Source organism: Phacochoerus africanus, chromosome 9 (genome assembly GCF_016906955.1).
Source record: "Phacochoerus africanus isolate WHEZ1 chromosome 9, ROS_Pafr_v1, whole genome shotgun sequence".
NCBI classification, from domain to species: Eukaryota; Metazoa; Chordata; class Mammalia; order Artiodactyla; family Suidae; genus Phacochoerus; species Phacochoerus africanus.
In genome coordinates, this window is record NC_062552.1 from 124,408,179 (window position 1) to 124,426,030 (window position 17,852).

At 41.1% G+C, this 17,852-nt stretch overlaps 1 long non-coding RNA gene, 7 other non-coding genes and 1 pseudogene across 8 annotated transcripts; all 9 read left to right on the top strand.

Moving 5' to 3' along the window:
• The first annotated feature begins 120 nt into the window (after positions 1 to 120).
• Positions 121 to 195, top strand: LOC125136969 (small nucleolar RNA SNORD113/SNORD114 family). The gene has a single exon (XR_007137293.1). It is a non-coding gene; the product is annotated as a small nucleolar RNA SNORD113/SNORD114 family (small nucleolar RNA).
• A 2,398-nt stretch (positions 196 to 2,593) lies between these two features.
• LOC125136968 (small nucleolar RNA SNORD113/SNORD114 family) lies at positions 2,594 to 2,668 on the top strand. The gene has a single exon (XR_007137292.1). It is a non-coding gene; the product is annotated as a small nucleolar RNA SNORD113/SNORD114 family (small nucleolar RNA).
• A 452-nt stretch (positions 2,669 to 3,120) lies between these two features.
• On the top strand, positions 3,121 to 3,195 carry LOC125136996 (small nucleolar RNA SNORD113/SNORD114 family). The gene has a single exon (XR_007137319.1). It is a non-coding gene; the product is annotated as a small nucleolar RNA SNORD113/SNORD114 family (small nucleolar RNA).
• A 1,064-nt stretch (positions 3,196 to 4,259) lies between these two features.
• LOC125137001 (uncharacterized) lies at positions 4,260 to 4,339 on the top strand (annotated as a pseudogene).
• A 578-nt stretch (positions 4,340 to 4,917) lies between these two features.
• Positions 4,918 to 17,653, top strand: LOC125135219 (uncharacterized). Its single transcript, XR_007136917.1, has 4 exons — positions 4,918 to 4,990; positions 10,198 to 10,270; positions 14,871 to 14,955; positions 17,569 to 17,653. It is a non-coding gene; the product is annotated as an uncharacterized LOC125135219 (long non-coding RNA).
• On the top strand, positions 5,518 to 5,592 carry LOC125136991 (small nucleolar RNA SNORD113/SNORD114 family). Its single transcript, XR_007137314.1, has one exon. It is a non-coding gene; the product is annotated as a small nucleolar RNA SNORD113/SNORD114 family (small nucleolar RNA).
• LOC125137032 (small nucleolar RNA SNORD113/SNORD114 family) lies at positions 6,440 to 6,510 on the top strand. Its single transcript, XR_007137343.1, has one exon. It is a non-coding gene; the product is annotated as a small nucleolar RNA SNORD113/SNORD114 family (small nucleolar RNA).
• On the top strand, positions 15,083 to 15,155 carry LOC125136986 (small nucleolar RNA SNORD113/SNORD114 family). Its single transcript, XR_007137309.1, has one exon. It is a non-coding gene; the product is annotated as a small nucleolar RNA SNORD113/SNORD114 family (small nucleolar RNA).
• Positions 17,181 to 17,252, top strand: LOC125136990 (small nucleolar RNA SNORD113/SNORD114 family). The gene has a single exon (XR_007137313.1). It is a non-coding gene; the product is annotated as a small nucleolar RNA SNORD113/SNORD114 family (small nucleolar RNA).
• Positions 17,654 to 17,852: the final 199 nt, after the last annotated feature.

Consider the following 17,852-nt stretch of genomic DNA (forward strand, 5'->3'; position numbering starts at 1 on the left):
ATTCTTTGTTTTTGTTGTGTGCGTGAATGCATCGTAGGGTTTTAAAAATGAACGGCAGTGAGCCGGGCATTGAGTAATGAGATACTGTACTGGAGAAGGAAGGGACCAGAGGCTGAAGCGTGGATCAATGATGACGGTTGGTGGAGTACGAGTCTTGAACGATGACTACTTCATGTCTGGAAGTCTGAGATCCAGCACCGCAAAAAAGAGCCTTCTGTTGCCTCTGTTTGAAGTGCTCCTGTAGACTGATTTTAGGAATCAAAAGGGGCCGTTGGCTTCGATTATTTTTCTAGATTGTGATTCTCTTCCCATAAATAGAGCCAGTTAAGAGTCAATGAACAAAGATAAACATGTGAGGATGAAGAGCATATGGTGCATGCGCCATCGTTAGGTCTAGAGTGAGGCAAGAAGAACGATGAGGATGCATTGAGGATGCTGAATTCCATTAAGAGGCGTAGGTGGCTCAGGTCTCTCACCTCTGTGGCCAATAGTAATAGAGACGTTCTTATTCTGGGCCAGTAGCAAGTATGCCACCGTTATTCATGTTTTAACGAGAAAATTAGGATTATCCCCAATTAATGCGTCATTCCGTGACGGACTGCATGGAAGGTGGAGTGCACATGGCCATGGAGATAATGTTTCCATCTTGTTCTGGTTGCCTTGCTTTGTTCTTCTCAGAAAGAGAGCACTGAACTCAATCAAGCCACCACGTTCAGGACATCAAGGCAGCATCTCTGTCTAGAACCATCAAGTCCAATGTGAGTGCCAATCAAAGTTCTCATCTTGGTCTGGGCGACTTGCTTAGCGTATCACTGTAACAATTCAGAAAGTATTAAATACAAGAAAAAAGGTTGATGATGGTCCAGGGATTAAATTGGAAATGTCTGACCCATCACTTTGATTCATCTCTTTTTGCGGTGGTCACAATTCATGAAAGAGGTGTATTCAATTAAGCAGTGAATCTAAGGAAAAACGATAGAGATGCTGGAGGCTCTCGCTCTTGCATTTGTATTATTCATATAAATTCACTTAGCTGATATTAGCGGATTGATGACTTAACGTGTAAACAAATGTAGACGAGAATGAAGAAGAGACCCATTCCCAGAGCGCTGGTGAGGACCAGTGGCGTACGAGTCTCATGGGATGAATGCCGCTAGTCTTGGGGTTGGCAGATGCAAACTATTACATTTAGACTGGGTAAGCAATGCGATGCTACTGTACAGCACCAGGAGCTGTATCCAATCTCTTGAGGGTAGTCCGTGATAGAAAGGAATATGAAAAGAATGTATCTCTATATATGACTGGGTCACTTTACAGTAGAAATTGGCACAACATTTAAAATCAGCTATTCTTTGGAGTTCCTGTCATGGAGGCGAATCTGACTAGGAACCATGAGGTTGCAGGTACGATCCCTGGCCTCGCTCCATGGGTGGCGGATCCAGTATTGCCATGAGCTGTGGTGTAAGTCGCAGATGTGGCTCGGATTCCATGTGGCTGTGGCTGTGCTGGCAGGTACAGCTCCGATGAGACCCCCTAGCCTGGGAACCTTCATGTGCCATGGGTGCGGACAATAAATAAATAAACAAAAAGGTAAAATTATCAACTATTCTTTAATTGAAAAAATAGATAATTCAAAAAACAAAATAAAACAGAATCTGTTTCTTCTCTTGCAAATAATCCTCTGGTTCGATGTTAGAATAGAAGGCTATTGTCCTTGTAATTTTGGATTCATGATTTCTATATTGTTAATATAAATGGATCAATGAAAGAACCAATACACAAACTACAAATGAATAAATATGAGGATGAAGCCTTGTCTCCTCATGATGTATGTGGCAAGGCAAGAAATGCTATTTTTTTTTTGTCTTTTATCTTTTTAGAGCCGCACCTGCGGCTCCCAGGCTAGGGGTCAAATCGGAGCTACAGCTGCTGGCCTACACCCGAGCCACAGCAACGCCAGATCCAAGCTGTGTCTGCGACCTACACCACAGCTCATGGCAACTCCAGATCCTTATTAACCAGCTGAGCGAGGTTAGGAATCGAACCCGTGTCCTCATGGATACTCGTTGGGTTCGTTAACCACTGAGTCATGATGGGAACTCCAAGAAATACTATCAGTATAAACTGAAGAAACTGATGCCTGTTAAGAGAGAAGTGGGCCAGTGGTATTCTCTTTTTCTGAGGCTCATACAGACACTGACACTGATCAGTAAGACTCAGTTTCAAAAGCCTGGGTCTGTCTCAAGGAGATGAGGTCAATTTCGTATTATGTGCGTATTTCTGTCCTATGTACATAGGACCTGAACAAATAATAAATACGTGTGGAAATGGACGCATGAAGTGATTAAAGCAAAAGCCGATGGCGAAGGCAGAGGCTGAGAACTGTGGTCGTCCGCTTTGTCTATCCCGCCCCAGAGTGGATGCTCTCAAGCCGGTGCAGTCACTGCCCGTGGTTTCTCCTGTGTGTGAAGAGCTAGCGAGGAAGGTGAGTAAAGGTTAACCTTCTCATCTTTAAGAAGTTCTTTGAAAGGGTGTTCATTGCATTGTTAAAAGTGTGAAGTATAGTCCAGAACCCCCATCAGAGGCTCAGATGTGGACCAGTGATGACGGTTGGTGGAGTACGAGTCATGGACGATGACTACTTTGTGTCTGAAACTCTGAGGTCCAATAAAAAAATGGAATAGAGTCTGTTGCCTCTGTTTGAAGACATCCTGTGGACAGATGTTAGAATCCTTTGTCGAAGGATCACCTCATTATATTATTTATACTTACGCTTATAAATGTGTTTCCATTAGGAAAATGGACACATTCATGACAGAGTAAACAAAATGATAAAAACAAGGACCCATTTAGAGAAAGTCTCAACTGTTTGGCCACCTGCTGTGCTCTGTACCCCTCAGATTGGATGCCCGCTAGTGGATTTAAGCATCTTCCGTGGTCCCGTGCTCTGCAGACCCATGTGAGAAATACAGTAAACAAATTCATGTCTTTGAGGGCTTTTTTTTTTAACTCTCAGATATTCCACTGTGCGGTTAAAAATGAAATAGAGTTACTGCTGGTAGTTAATGAATGAATCGATGCACGTATGCAGATAAGCATGAAGACCAAGAGGCCCATACGTGGACCAAGGATGATGACTGATGGCGCATGCGTCATGGATGATAAATACCGCGTGTCTGAAATGCTGAGGTCCAATAAAAAGAACTGTAATCTGTCACCTCTACTTGATATGCTATTATAGATGAGTGTTAGGAAAATAAAAGATCGATTTTCTTGGTTTGTGTTTACGAAGTTTGAGTGTACTGTTAAAAAAAAAAATGGCCCAAATAAACAATGAGCAGATAGGTAAGTTAAGAGGAAGAGATTGAAGTGTATTTATCCTCTTCATATACGTGGTACAGGCGATAAAAAAAAAAGTTCAAAAAAAAAAAAGAAAATCTGAAATTCACTAGGAAATGGAAACGGTTCACAGGTCTGACTTCTTTGTCCGAGACTGATACAGACCGGAAGTGACACAAGTCTCCTTCTTGGTCTGTGTAAAGCTTCCTGTGGTTTTGTTCATTAAGAATAAATTCATAGGCGTTCCCTCATGGTTCATCAGGTTAAGAATCCAGCCTTGTCACTGCTGTGGCTCTGGATGCCACTGTGGCATGGGTTCCATCCCCAGCCCGGGAACGTCCGTAGGCCATGGGAGTGAACAACAACAAAAAAGAATAAATTCATACACATGATCCCTTGTATTCCTAAGTGACTGACTCTATGAAAGTTGAAGTGCGCATTATCAGGAAAGGGCCTCTCATTATTATTATCATCTGCTCTGCTTTGTATTTCTCAGAACTGATGCACCTGAACCGATTAAGCATTTGGCCGTCACAGGAGCTGCACGGGTGGTCCTGTGCGCAAGTAAAGTACGAGCAGATGGTGTGACAGTCAGAGTCTTCTCTTAGTTCGGGTTTCGCTTCTTCACGGTACTGGTAAAAAAATAGCGTTAAATATATTCAAAGAAGGCTAGTCATGGTCCGTGGATAAATACAGAACTGACATGAAGTGTTGTGTTGATTAATAGGTGTTTGCATCAAAGATGACAATTGATGAAAGAGGTATATTTGATGAGGCTAATGATTCCATAGATAGAAATTAGGGATATTAAGGATCTTATGCTCTTTCTGATTCACAGATATTTATGTCATTCTTATGAGCGAACTGACAAATCGATCGGTAAATAAATAGCGATGAGAGGGAAGAAAGGGTCCCACTCCTGGGCCAATCGGTCATGATGACAGGTGGCTTATGAGTTACATACGATGAGTCCTTGTGTGTCTGGAACTCTGAGGCCCAACATGAGGCAATCTAGCCCATTCCTTTTGTGTAAAGTGATTCCATAGGCAGATGTCTGGAATATACAAAGATGTCATTTTTGGTCTTTGTGTCGTGAATTTTACAAAATCTTACTCTAAAAGAATAAATGGCAGAGTAAATAAACCAATGATTAAGCAAAGATGAAGAGGCAGAAATACTACTCATGCCTAAAATGTATGGTACGGAAAATAACACTGATATAAATTGAAATCAACTTTAAGTGGGTCACGTGAATTACACCTTTGACTAAGGATGTTATAGACAGTGATAAGTCATAGCTTCTGCTTTGAGTCAGTTACACTCTTCATGCGGAATTTATTAAGAGCAACATAAAATAATTTTGCCATTAATCAATTCTATCTTTGAATTCTTTTAATACGTTGTGCTGTGAGGTAATAAAATCAACTGGCTGTTGGATAGTCAAAAATAAACGAATAAATGAGTAAATAAAGAAGTAAATTCCCAAATGACTATGTGTATGAATGCTGGAAACAGTGAATGAATGGATTGAATGTCTCAATCTTTTTATCATCTTCTCTGCTTGGTACTGTTCAGAATGGATCCTCTAAGCTGATTTCAACTTCTGTGATTAAGGTTGTCACGTTGCCTCCGTGTTGGGAAAGAGACAAAGGTGAGTAGGAGTCAAAGTTCTTGTCTTGGTTTGGGTTTTTTTTTTCTTTTTGGCTTTTTTGTCTTTTTATGCCAGATCCGAGCCACATCTGTGACCTAGACCACAGCTCACGGCACCACCGGATCCTTAACCCACTGAGCGAGGCCAGGGATCGAACCGGCAACCTCATGGTTCCAGTCAGATTTGTTTCCGCTGTGCCACGACGGGAACTCCTTGGGTCATTTGTTTAAGGGCTTCTCTGTAGTATTAAAAGTAATACAGATGATAAAAATTAACTATGTCTAAATATAAAAATAATAATGAAGCTTAATCAGTAAGGAAACATTATGTTGTTTAATCAATATTGAGGTTCATTAATCACAGAAGTGAAGTCTACATGGGAAACGATTCTGTCTACTGTATTTGGGGTAGTTAAATATCTTGTTCTGGGGTTTTGGAATCATGTATTCATTATATTATTATCAATGGGTTTATTTGATTTATTCAATACAGATGTAGAAATGAATGAAGAAAAAGAAACGCAACCATAGTCCAGTGATGACGACTGATGGCATATAAATTAGGAACAATGAATACAATGTGTCTGAAACCCTGAGGTCTAACATAATTAGTAGAATCTCACTTGGAAATGATCCTATAAAGAGATGTCAGGAATATACAAAAATCATGTTCTGACTTTGAGTTCATAGATTTTAATTTAATTTATTATTACTAGTTAAGTGCTGTCTGTGAATGAATGTGGTAAGGCAATAAATACTACTCATAAACATTGAGGGAGACACTGATGCCCCCTAAGAAATAAGTGAATCAAGGATGTTGCCTCGTTGGCTAAGAATCATCCAGACTCTACGACATAAGAGTTCTGGGTGCCGGTTCTCTTTCAAGTTTGTCATCATTTCCTTTGTTGCAAAGCTACAGCATCAGGGGCATGTAAATCCCCGAATGATTGAGTAGATGAGAGGTGAAAGGCAGGGATCAGTGGAAATAGTGTCTCAGTTGTCTGGATCATCTGCTCTCCTCTCTATTCCTTGACACACACGAGCTGATTTAAGCATCTCCCACTATGGTTGCATGCCTGTCGTAGAAGCATAGAGACCAGCGTGAGTAATAGCTAAAATTCATGCCTTACTTTAGTGGTTTTTTTTTTTTTTTAAAGAATATTCACTATATCATTATAAAAGGTGACGTATAATTTAAAAAGGCCAACTTTGGCCCAGTGACAGATATGGAATCGATTAAATAAAGATGGCATTGATTATATTGATTAATGCATAGAGGAAAAACAGGATCTTGAGTCAGAGAGATACATTGATGGGAGAATGATCCTAATATACAGATTAGCTCATCTTGGGTTTCGGCGAATAAGAGGCTTTAGCAATTATTATGGGTGAAACCATCAATTAATCAGTGGACAATGTCTAAATGATTGAATTAAAGGAGGGACAGTGTTGGATCCATGAGGACTGCTGGTGGTTTGTGAGTCCTGTGGGATGCGTAGTCTCTGGAACTGAGAGGTCCCAAACAAAAGAAATCTTATCCATTGCCCTGTGTGAAGTGATTCTAGAATCATGACTGTAGAAGAGTCTCATTTTTTGGTTTCTGTTCTTACCATCTCTCTTTTTATAATTGGAGCAACAAAGTAATCCATCCACTACTGGGAACATAAAAATGGAAGTCATAAAGCATTGTCCAATTATGAAAATATGTATTAAGACGAGAAATACTTTTTTTTTGTCTTTTGTCTTTTTTGTTGTTGTTGTTGTTGTTGTTGCTATTTCTTGGGCCGCTCCCGCGGCATATGGAGGTTCCCAGGCTAGGGGTCGAATCGGAGCTGTAGCCACCGGCCCACGCCAGAGCCACAGCAACGCGGGATCCGAGCCGCGTCTGCAACCTACACCCCAGCTCACGGCAACGCCGGATCGTTAACCCATTGAGCAAGGGCAGGGACTGAACCCGCAACCTCATGGTTCCTAGTCGGATTCGTTAACCACTGCGCCACGACGGGAACTCCGAGAAATACTTTTGATACATATGTGTCATTAGGAAACAGCTGGAGCAAGGGTGTGCCCTCTAGTTGTGGATTTTATAGACGGAGTTGAATAGTTAATAGGCAATGTTCATATTTCATGTCAGTGGCAAGATTGTTGTTGTTTGTTAATTTAGGAGAAATTAAAGAAACATTTCCCCAAGTGGCTAATTCCCTAAATGACTCATTAAATGAAAGGTGGATTAGCAGGACCAAAGGAGATTAGGTCTCAACCTTTTAAAACCATCTGCTCTGCTCTGTACTCCTAAGAATGGACCCCCTCAAGCTGATTTAAGGATTCTTCCATGGTCACAATGGTGGCATGTATACCGTAGGCCGTAGAGACCAGTGTGAGTAATAGTCAACGTTCTTGCCTCACGTTAGGTGCTTTGTTTAGGGGTACTTCCTGTATTACTAAAAAAGGTGAAATACAATTGGGGAATGCCAACCGTGGCCCCCAAATGGAATTAATATGAAGCATTATGTTTATTAATCTAAATTGAAACATTGAAGTCAATTAATGAAACAGGTGGATTGCTGAGGTGTTAGGGATTAGTCCATGCCAGCCTTGGAATAAAGATAAACAAAGTAAGAGGATGAAATGAAGCAATTATGTTGGCTAATCCATACATTCGACACAAGGTTGGTTAACAAAAGAAACCTAGAAGACTCACTCTGTAGAAAATGATTCTAGGTACAGATGTTAGAGATTAAAACGACTTTAAAAACTCATGGGTATGTGTTTATTATTCGTGACTCAGTGATTTATCGCTAAACAAAATTATAATTGAATAACAAAGAGGGTGAAGTCTGAATTAATATTAAGAATTGGTGGCGTATGGGTTGGAGGATGAGGGATGCTCACCCAGAACTAGGTCCAGAGCAAAAAGAAATCTAGTCTGTTCTTCTGAAACAAATGGTCTTAGGAAGAGTGGTTAAGGATAACCAAGAAGCTTATTTGTAACCTTTTGAGTTTCATAGATACTGATTGCTTATTAAAAGTTAAGCAATACATTAATAACTAAAGAAATTATTAACAAATGGAGGAAAAATAGGGCCGAATCTGGAATAACTATAGAGTGTGTCAGAGAACAAACATCACTCGCAATTTATTTCCAAGAAATTGAAGTCCATTAAAAATGTTTAGAGGCTGGGAGTTCCTGTTGTGGTGCAGGGGAAATGAATCCATCTAGTATCCATGAGGATGAGGGTTTGATCCTTGGCCTAGCTCAGCAGGTTAAAGATCTGGTGGTGCTGTGAGCCGTGGTGTAGGCCGGTGGCTACAGCTCGGATTCGACCCCAAGCCTGGGCACGTCCATATGCTGAGGGTGTGGCCCTAAAAAGCAATATGTACACACACACACACACACACACAGAGGCTTTTGTACTTTAGCATAAGGGGCACAGGGAGAGATGCTTGTAATTATTAGTGTTCATGTTCTGTGCTATCTTTGGGTTACAGGCATTTTTTAAAAATTATGAAATAGGGAAAAAAAGTGTATTCACCTAGCGAACTGCATTAAAGAGTGCTGAGCATGAACCAGTGACAAAAAAGGTGTCACATAACAAATTGTGATCAAGTCCTTGGCTTGACTGTTCCATTATGATCACTGCACAATGTTTATGTAACTTAAATCTTCATGTTGTGCATTTAAATATAGACAACTATTTGTCAGTTACTCCTCAATAAAGTTGGGGGGAAACGTACATAGTCCTTTGACACTTGTGATTGTGAGAAACTGAACACAAGATTTAAGTTGTTAATTCAATGAAGCAACCCCCAGGCATCTGTAAGATATTTACAGTGTTTGGATATGGAGTGGGTAGTGGGTTCATGCCTGTTCTTTCTTATATCTTTAAAGAAAGTAGAAGTTAAATGAAAAAGTGTCAAGCAGGGGGACCCGTGAGGTGCACGGAATGCATTCTGAATGTGTCTTGTGATTAATTCATTTCTCCATCGTGGAAGTTCATTTCAAAAGGACATTTGGTACATTCTATGTGTGGGAATGAGTCTATAGCTAGATGTCAGTAATTTTCAAGAATTTGATTATGGGGGTTGGATGGATGCTGGGGACTTACTGCATTATTCTAAGGGAGTACATTAAAGCGCTGTTAGATGGATATATGGAAAATAAATAACTAACAGATAGATAAAGAGAATAAGGCTGGATTAATTAAGAAAAAATGTGTGACCGAAATTCATTTTTGAAGTGTGACTGTGCCTTAAGAAACCAGTGGAGCAAGGCTGTCACCCCTGTGGGTTAGAGAACCATGGAGCCGTGTTCTCAAACTTGAGCATCAGAACCGCCTGGAGGGCTGGTTAAGCTACAGACTGCTCACGCCCTGTCTCCGTCAAACTGGTGTGAGGTCTGCCCACCTGCATTTCTCGTACATTCTCACGTTCGGCCGGTCACGGTCGCGGTCGTGGTCACGGTCAAAGGCTTGTCATAATGGTCCTCTTGCTGGGCGTCACTGTTGAGTTCCAGGTTGCTTGCGTTTAGAGATACGACAAATACCTTCATTAATAAGTATCTAAACGTCGAAGGAAGTGAACGGGGACCAGCTCGGTTCAGGGGAGACGGTGTCACAGTCTTGGACATCAGCTCTTTTTAAAATGAGAGTAGAGTTGATTGACAAGGTTGTGCCCAATTCTGCTGTACAGCAGAGTGACCCAGGTGCACATAGATATATGTGTGTGTACAGACTTATTTTTCTTGTATTATCTTCCATCGTGTTTTATCCCAAGAGACTGGCTATTGTTCCTGTGCTCTACAATAGGACCTCATTGCTTATCCATTCTAAATGTAATTGTTTGAATCCATCTGTTAACCCCCAATTCTCAGTCTCTCCCACTCCCTCCCCCCTCCCCCCCTGGCAGCCACAAATCTGTTCTCTGTGTCTGTGAGTCTGAGATCACATGTATATGTCACAAAATTGATGCATCTTAGCTGACTTTGGCCTTCTAAAAAGACCAAGGTCTCGAGGCTGCTGCGATGTTTAGGGATTTATAGTTAAGATGAGTGGATGGCAACAATACATGAGCACATCAAACAGGGACAGGCTTGTGCTAATGCTGGGGAACCCAAATGTATGATTAATTTAATTATGATTAATGTCATCACTTGGGATGAGTTTAAAAGCAGGCGGAGTCCGTGTCATTCTCTTTCAATGTCTGTTTCAGGTTTTCTGGAAGGATTCCTTCGTTGATAAAGATGTAAGCTGTTTTCCTGGGAAGGGAAGAACAAGTTGGCACTGTAAGTACTAGCCCGTGTCCCGGTTCTGATGGTGCGTTGTGCTGTCTATAGAAACGATGTACAAATGATATGAACAAAAAGGCCACCCACGGACCAATGATGAGCGAGGAATGCATTCTGAACTACGGTTTATGATCAAAACACGTGCAACCTCCTGAGGTCCATCACACACAAAAATTAAGTGTTTACATCTCTGGGGATGATGCCTTGGATAGAATAGATTTCAGTCATATTCAAGGATCACATTCTCAGCCTTTGGTGGCTGCATGGATTTTGATTTTATTGCCTTAAGTGAATAAAAGTAAACAAATACGTCAGTGTATAAAGATGAAAAGGGTAAAGCTATTTCGCTATGAAAGTATCTGGTGAGGCCTGAATTACTCTTAACCATGTGGAACCACAGGGGTTCACCACGCAATACCTGGATCAGGGGAGTTGCGTTTTCGGGTGAGAATGACGTAGACAGGGACAGGTATTAATCTGTGTTCCTGCTTCGAGTCAGTTGTGAGTTCGAGCAGTGTGTTTAGAGAAAAAGAAATCACACTTTAAAATAGTAAATATTTAAATGACTGAGAAAATGAAATGAGAAAAGCATGTATTAATGGGAAGACTGTCTCCGTGTTTTATGATCTGTGTTGCTCATGCTCAGAGTGAATGAACTGAAGTGGTGTTATCCTTCTGCCATGGCTCTAAACTCTGTGTTAGGAGCCAAGAGACCAATGTGAGTAATCGTCAAAGCTCTTATTTTGGTGTATGGGGGGCTTGTTTAAGAATAGTCACTATTTTAACAGACTTGTACTTACCAAGGGGATTGGAGGGAGGGAGTGGATGGACTGAGAGTTTGGGGTTAGTCGATGCAAACGCTTACGTTTAGAATGGATAAGCCATAAGGTCCTGCTGTACAGCCCAGGGAACCATAAACCATCTCTCGGAATAGACCGTATCCCGATGACAGAAGAAAATATAATATGATATATAATATGTATATAGTATATATTATATATAACATATAATATGTAATATAATGTTATATATAACATATAATATAATATGTAATATAATGTTATATATGCATATAATATATACTATGTATACAATAATATATAACACAATATGAAAATATGATATAAGCTCTATAAGAGAAAGAATGCATATATGTGTACTGCTGCGTCACTTTGCCGTACAGCAAAAATTGGCACAGCATTGTAACTCAGTTATACTTTAATTAAAAAATGTGGGCAAAGAATATTCACTGTTTTGCTGAAAGCATGTGTCAAATATAAGCCCACTGTGGGATTCACATGTGACATATGTTCCTTAATGCAGACCTGCAAACTCAGATTGATTGATGAAAGATGTAGTTGGTTGCTGGGGGAAATTATTCTAAGTACAGATGTTAGGGATACTTAAGACTCCTATTCTTGAGCTTTTGTGATTAAGGTAAATATATTTTATTAAATGAAAAATCCACTTAAAAATGAAAAATCAACAACTGTTCAAATGAATGAGGAAAAAGAAGGAAAATCCTGGACCAGTCGGGGATAACTGGTGGGGTATGAATCATGGGTAGTGGGTAATATGCATCTGCCTCTGAGCTACTATACAGCATCGCCTAGTCTGCGGCCTCTGTTGGAAGTGATCCTCTAGACAGACTAGGAATGCACACAAAAATCTTGTTCTTGCCTCTTTGTGATTCATGAATTTTTTTTTTTTGTCTTTTTGCTATTTCTTGGGCTGCTCCCGTGGCATATGGAGGTTCCCAGGCTAGGGGTTGAATCGGAGCTGTAGCCACCAGCCTACGCCAGAGCCACAGCAACGCGGGATCCGAGCCGCGTCTGCAACCTGCACCACAGCTCACGGCAATGCCGGATAGTTAACCCACTGAGCAAGGCCAGGGATCGAACCCGCAACCTCATGGTTCCTAGTCGGATTCGTTAACCACTGCGCCATGACGGGAACTCCTGATTCATGAATTTTGATGGTTATTATTATTGTTACAAAAAATCAACAGAGCTCTACAGAATTATGTAAGAAAATAAAGATAAAGAGGGTGAAGCATTGTCCACTTATGTGAGATAAGACAAAACCTAGCTTTAATTTAATTTGGAAATATGCGTGCCCATTAAGGAATAATTGGATCAAGGGTGCTGCCTCTTTGGTGAACCAGCGCACAGAGAGAGATAATAAATTGTCAGTGTTACTGCTCTGAATCAGCGGTGAGTTTGGCGTTGTTCTTTTTTTAAGAGATGAGACAAATTATTAACATCAATTAGTGACGTTATCATTTAGCATCATTTAAATCCCTTTAAATGACTAAGGAAATGAAATGTGGACAGCAGTGATCCGTAGAAATAACATCTCAATCTGTTTAACACCTGCTTTCCTCTATGCTCGGCAGAGTGGGTGCGCAAAGCTGTTTAGGGTTTTGCCCTCGTCCCTGTACTCAAAAGTTTTATGGTTACGTCTGTGTGTGGGGACCTGTGTGAGTAATAGATACATTTCATGTCAAGGCAGCTAAGGGTACTCCCTGTTTAAAGATCTAGGAAACAAAGGACAGAAGGCCAACCCTAGTCTAAGAATGAAGCTGGTCTTGATATGAGGCATGATGTTGATTAACTGACCCGTTACCACCGATGAATATTAGACATGGAGGCCACATAGAGGACGAGCTGCCGACCCTGTGGAATATCCTTCTATAGAGAGATAATAGGGATTTGCAAGAAACTTCTTAGGCTTTGTGATTTGCACATGTTAATTTTGTTTTTACTTGTGAATGATTGAATTAAGCAAAAAATGAAGAATAAGAGGGCCAAACCTGGACCGGTGCAGATGTCTGGGACTCACTAGTAGGGTCTGGAACTCAGAGGTCCAACTGGAAGAGAATCCAGCCCATTCACCTGTTTGAAATTTTCCTAAGGACATTTGTCTAGGAACATACAGTGATCTTCTTCTTGGACTTGTGGCCATAAATTGTTAAAATGCTGTTATAAAAGAATCAATAGTAGAGTAAGTTTGACGTTTGACTTATGAAGAGAAAAATATACGAATATTACTATGAATTAATAAATAACTAAATTACTATGTATATGAAGAATAGTGTAGATTAATGATGAGGCTGTCTCTGCTTTGGTCCTCCTTTTTTTCCATTTTTTAAAGTTTTATTGAAGTTTCGTGGATTTGCAATATTGTGATAACTTCTGCAGTACAAGTGAATCAGTTATACATATGCACACACCCATTCTGTTGCAGATTCTTTTCTGAAAAAGAATCAGAAAGATTATCAGATAGATAATCACAGAGTGCTGGCTAGAGTTCCCTGTGCTCTACAGTAGGTCCCTGTTGGCCAGTCGTTTCATGTAGCTCAGTGGGCACATGGGCACATGCCAATCCCAAACCTCCAGTCCATCCCTCCACCCTGACCCACACACCTATCCCCTTTGGTAACCATCAGTTTTTCAAAGTCTGCGAGTCTGTTTCTCTTTGGCAAATAATTTCACTTATAGGTGAGTAATGAATGGTCAGAGGTCTCATCTCGCTTTGGGTCTTCCTTTAAGCGTGTGTCTGTATTATTAAATTGTATTAAATGAATCAAAGTTGGAGTTCCGTTGCGGCTCACTGGAAACGAACCCGACTAGCATCCGTGAGGATGCAGGTTCAATCCCTGGCCTCGCTCAGTGGGTTAAGGATCCGACGTTGCCGTGAGCTGTGGTGTAGGTCGCAGACACAGCTCGGATCTGGCATCGCTGTGGCTGTGGTGGAGGCCAGCGGCAATAGCTCCGATTCGACCCCTGGCCTGGGAACCTCCATGTGCCGTGGGTGCAGCCCTAAAAAGACAAAAAGACAAAAAAAATTAATCAAAGTTAATTACTGTCCAATAAAAAGTATGATATGAAACATCCTGATTAACTGATAATGTATAAAGTTGAGCTAGATTAATAGACGAGATAAGGTCAGGGTGGGAAATGATTTTATAGATAGACTGTAGGATCTTGGCCTTGGGTTTTTTGGTGAATCTTGTACTTATTATCAAAGAAGAACAATTGAATCAATAAAACATAGACACGAACGAAGAACACGCACTGCGAACGTGGACCAATGATGACAACTCGCAGTGTCTGAAATGCTAAGATCCAACACACAACGCAATTAGTTCAGTCCCTCGTTTGGAAATGATAATATAGACAAATGACAGAAATATACAAAGTTCATGTTTTTATTCGGGATGTATAGGTTTTGATTTGTCATTATTAATGAAGTATAGGTAGAACCATTAAAAAGATAAAGCAGAAAATGAAGCATCATTCAGTCACCAACATGTGAGGATGCAAGATATATTATTAATAAAGAGTGAAGACGCCGACCTTCATTAAAAAATAAGTGGATCTAGGAGACTCCTCCTTTGGTAAAGGATCATGTAGGTATGGACAGTTTTACTGGTCTGGACAACTTTCAGGGTTGAGGCGGTTCTTTCTGTTCATAGAAAATTGTGAGAAATTAATACATATCTAAAAAATGGAGTAAGTGAAAGATGGAAAGGAAGGGTCAGGGTAGATACAGTCCTAATTTCTCCGTATCAACTATTGTGCTGTGTCTTCCTCAGAGTGGACCTGCCTGAAGGGGTTTGGCGCCTTCCGTGATGACAAGCTCTTTGGCGGCATCTACACAGCACAAGCGTGGAGACCTGGGTGAGTAACAGTCGAAGGTCCTGCGTTGGGTTGGGTGGTTCGCTTAAGAGTATTTACTATATGATTAGTATAAATTGATAAATTAAGGAACAATTTAGAAATGAACAAAGAGAAATTGGGCCAGTCCTGGACCAATGATGATTACTGGTGGTTTGAATCATGGATGATAAATAACATGTGTCAGAAACTCTGAGGTCCAGCAAAAAAAAAAAATCTAAGTCAGTCTCTCTGTAGGGATCCTGTAGGTAGAAGTCAGGGATATACAAAGATCTTGTTTATTTCTTGTGTTCTTTCATGAATTTTCACTTCATTATTATAGTCGGAGCAGGGAAATAAATAATCAAATAAGTAAATAAGTGAAATGGAGTGTGTGACTATCTCATATAAAAATTTGTATTCACGCAAGAAATGCTGTAGAAAATTGAGAAAACACTTAAAACTAAAGAGAAGGAAAGAGTACATGACTTAAATCTTTGGCTAACATAATACAGACAATAGTAAGTAATAGTCGTGGCTCACCTGTGTCAGGGATAAGTTTTAAGTTCATTTTCTCAAGAGAAAATAAAACATACTCCAAGTAAAAGATCGTCTAAATCACTGAAAAGTGAAATGCGCAAGTAAGGACCAGTGACAATTAGGTCTCGATTCGTGGACATCGTCACAGAATGGATGCCTTGAGATGATTTAAATTTCCTGCATGATCAAGAGCCCTCTGGTTGCATCTTTGTGTTAGAATCATGGAGCACAGTGGAATCGTCAGTGTCCTTGTGTGGGACGGAGCCATGTTTTTAGATAAGGTATTACTGTGTTACTGACAATATCAAGTACAATCAAAGAAGTCCCAACGCACCACTGTCAGTGACCACGGGTGGACGAGAATGTGATGCTACATCCGTATGTGGTGCACCGAACTCAGTTAATGAAAGGGCTGGGCCTCTGCGGAGGTGACTTTATAGACTGATGTTAGGATTATTCAAAGGACTTACAGTTTTTTTGTGATGGATGCTGGTTTGAGTAATTGTGAATTAATCAAAACAGAAATGTCCATGAACGAGAAAAGAGCCAGTATGCTTCTGTGGGAAATGATGCCCAAGATCAAAGTTAGGAAGAGACAAATGTCAGATTCCCATTTGGAGTTTATAAATGTAAATGTATAATTAATAACACATAGAAGAACAATTGTAAAATAAAACAACCATATAAAAGAAGCTGAAGGATTGTCATATGAAACATGTGGTAGGACAAGAAACAGTATTTTTTTTTTCTTTTTTGGCTTTTGCCATTTTTTGGGCTGCTCCCGTGGCAGATGAATGTTCCCAGGCTAGGGGTCTGATTGGAGCTGTAGCTGCTGGCCTACGCCAGAGTCCACAGCCATGCAGGATCTGAGCCCCGTCCGCAAGCTACACCATAACTCAGGGCAACGCAGATCCCTAACCCACTGAGCAAGACCAGGGATCGAACCCGCAACCTCATGGTTCCTAGTCGGATTCGTTAACCACTGCGCCACGACGGGAACTGCAAGAAGTACTATTAATAAAACTGTAAATGTTTGCTATAATTAAGCAGTAAATGAGTAAGCATTTTGCATGTTCGTGGAAAGGATCTTACAGATACTGATGAATGAGAGTCAACATTTTTGTGTGGTATGAGTCTCTTTTAAAGGGTTTGTGTATAAGAGGAAAACTACCACATTAACAAACTATTATGTTTAGAATGGATAAGCAGAGAGGTCCTACTGTACAGCACAGTGAACAGTATCCCAACTCTCGAGATAGAAAATGATGGAAGGCCGTAGGATAAATAATGTGTATAAGTATATGACTATGCTGCACAGCAGAAATGGGCACAGCAATGTAGATCAACTATACGTAAAAACTGTTATGAAAAATAAAAATTTAATGAGTGCATAAAAAAGGAAACATACATTAAAAGAAATATGGAGATTAAGTGAGAATTTCTTAAATTATTTTATATTAAAATTTAAAAACTTGCTTTGGGGGGCCTGGGAAAGGGAATTCCATGTTTAAATAAAAAGAAAAGGAAACCAAAGGGAGAGGGAGTAAAGGCAAGACCAAATTGCACAGTCCATGGTGACAGATGTCATGGGACGCTTCTCATCCCATGGACCCCTGGAAGTTCAGGTAGGGTGTTGATATCTTACCCAGCCCTTTAATAAATTGATCAACAAAGAAGGTCAAGCTAAGGGAACACAGGAGGGACAGTATTGGACTGAAGATGACTGCTGGTGGCATATGCGTCCTGTACGATGAAAACCTGTCTGAAACTCTGAGGTCCACTGAAGAAGGAAACTGGTTCAGTGTCCACAAAGCAGTGACCCAATAGGCAGAGGTCAGGAAACAATGAGGGTGACTGACAGAGCATGGGCATTCCAGCATTTTCCTGGTGTTAGCCCAATGGGAAAATGTGAGCACCTGTCCGGCAGTATCAGAGAACTGAATCTAGAGAGAAAGGGAGTGAAGGCATTTGCCAGGTCCTTGGTGACCCCCATGGTATGCCGCATGCCAGGCTATGGCCAGGTGTGTGTGTGGAAGCAGCGACCCTGGAGAATGGCTCTGCCATTGGGTCTCCTGCTCTTGGCTTTGTACTCCTCAGTGTGTAGCCGCCGGACCCGAAGGCAGGCTCCTTCCTGGATGAGTAGGCGAGGATGGCAGCGTTGTCTTTGGAGCCAGGAGGCCAGTGTAAGCAGCATCCCAGGGCTTGTCGGGGCTGGGCTGGGCAGGGCATTCCGAGGGGCTGGTGGAGGGTGGGCGGCAGATGCGGGCGAGGCCAGCAGTCCAGAAGGGCTCTGGCGTCCCAGGGATGGGACGGCTCTGGCTAGGAAGGTCTCTTGGGCGTCCTGCACAGGGGCCCAGCTGGTCCTCCGTGGCCCAGAGAGA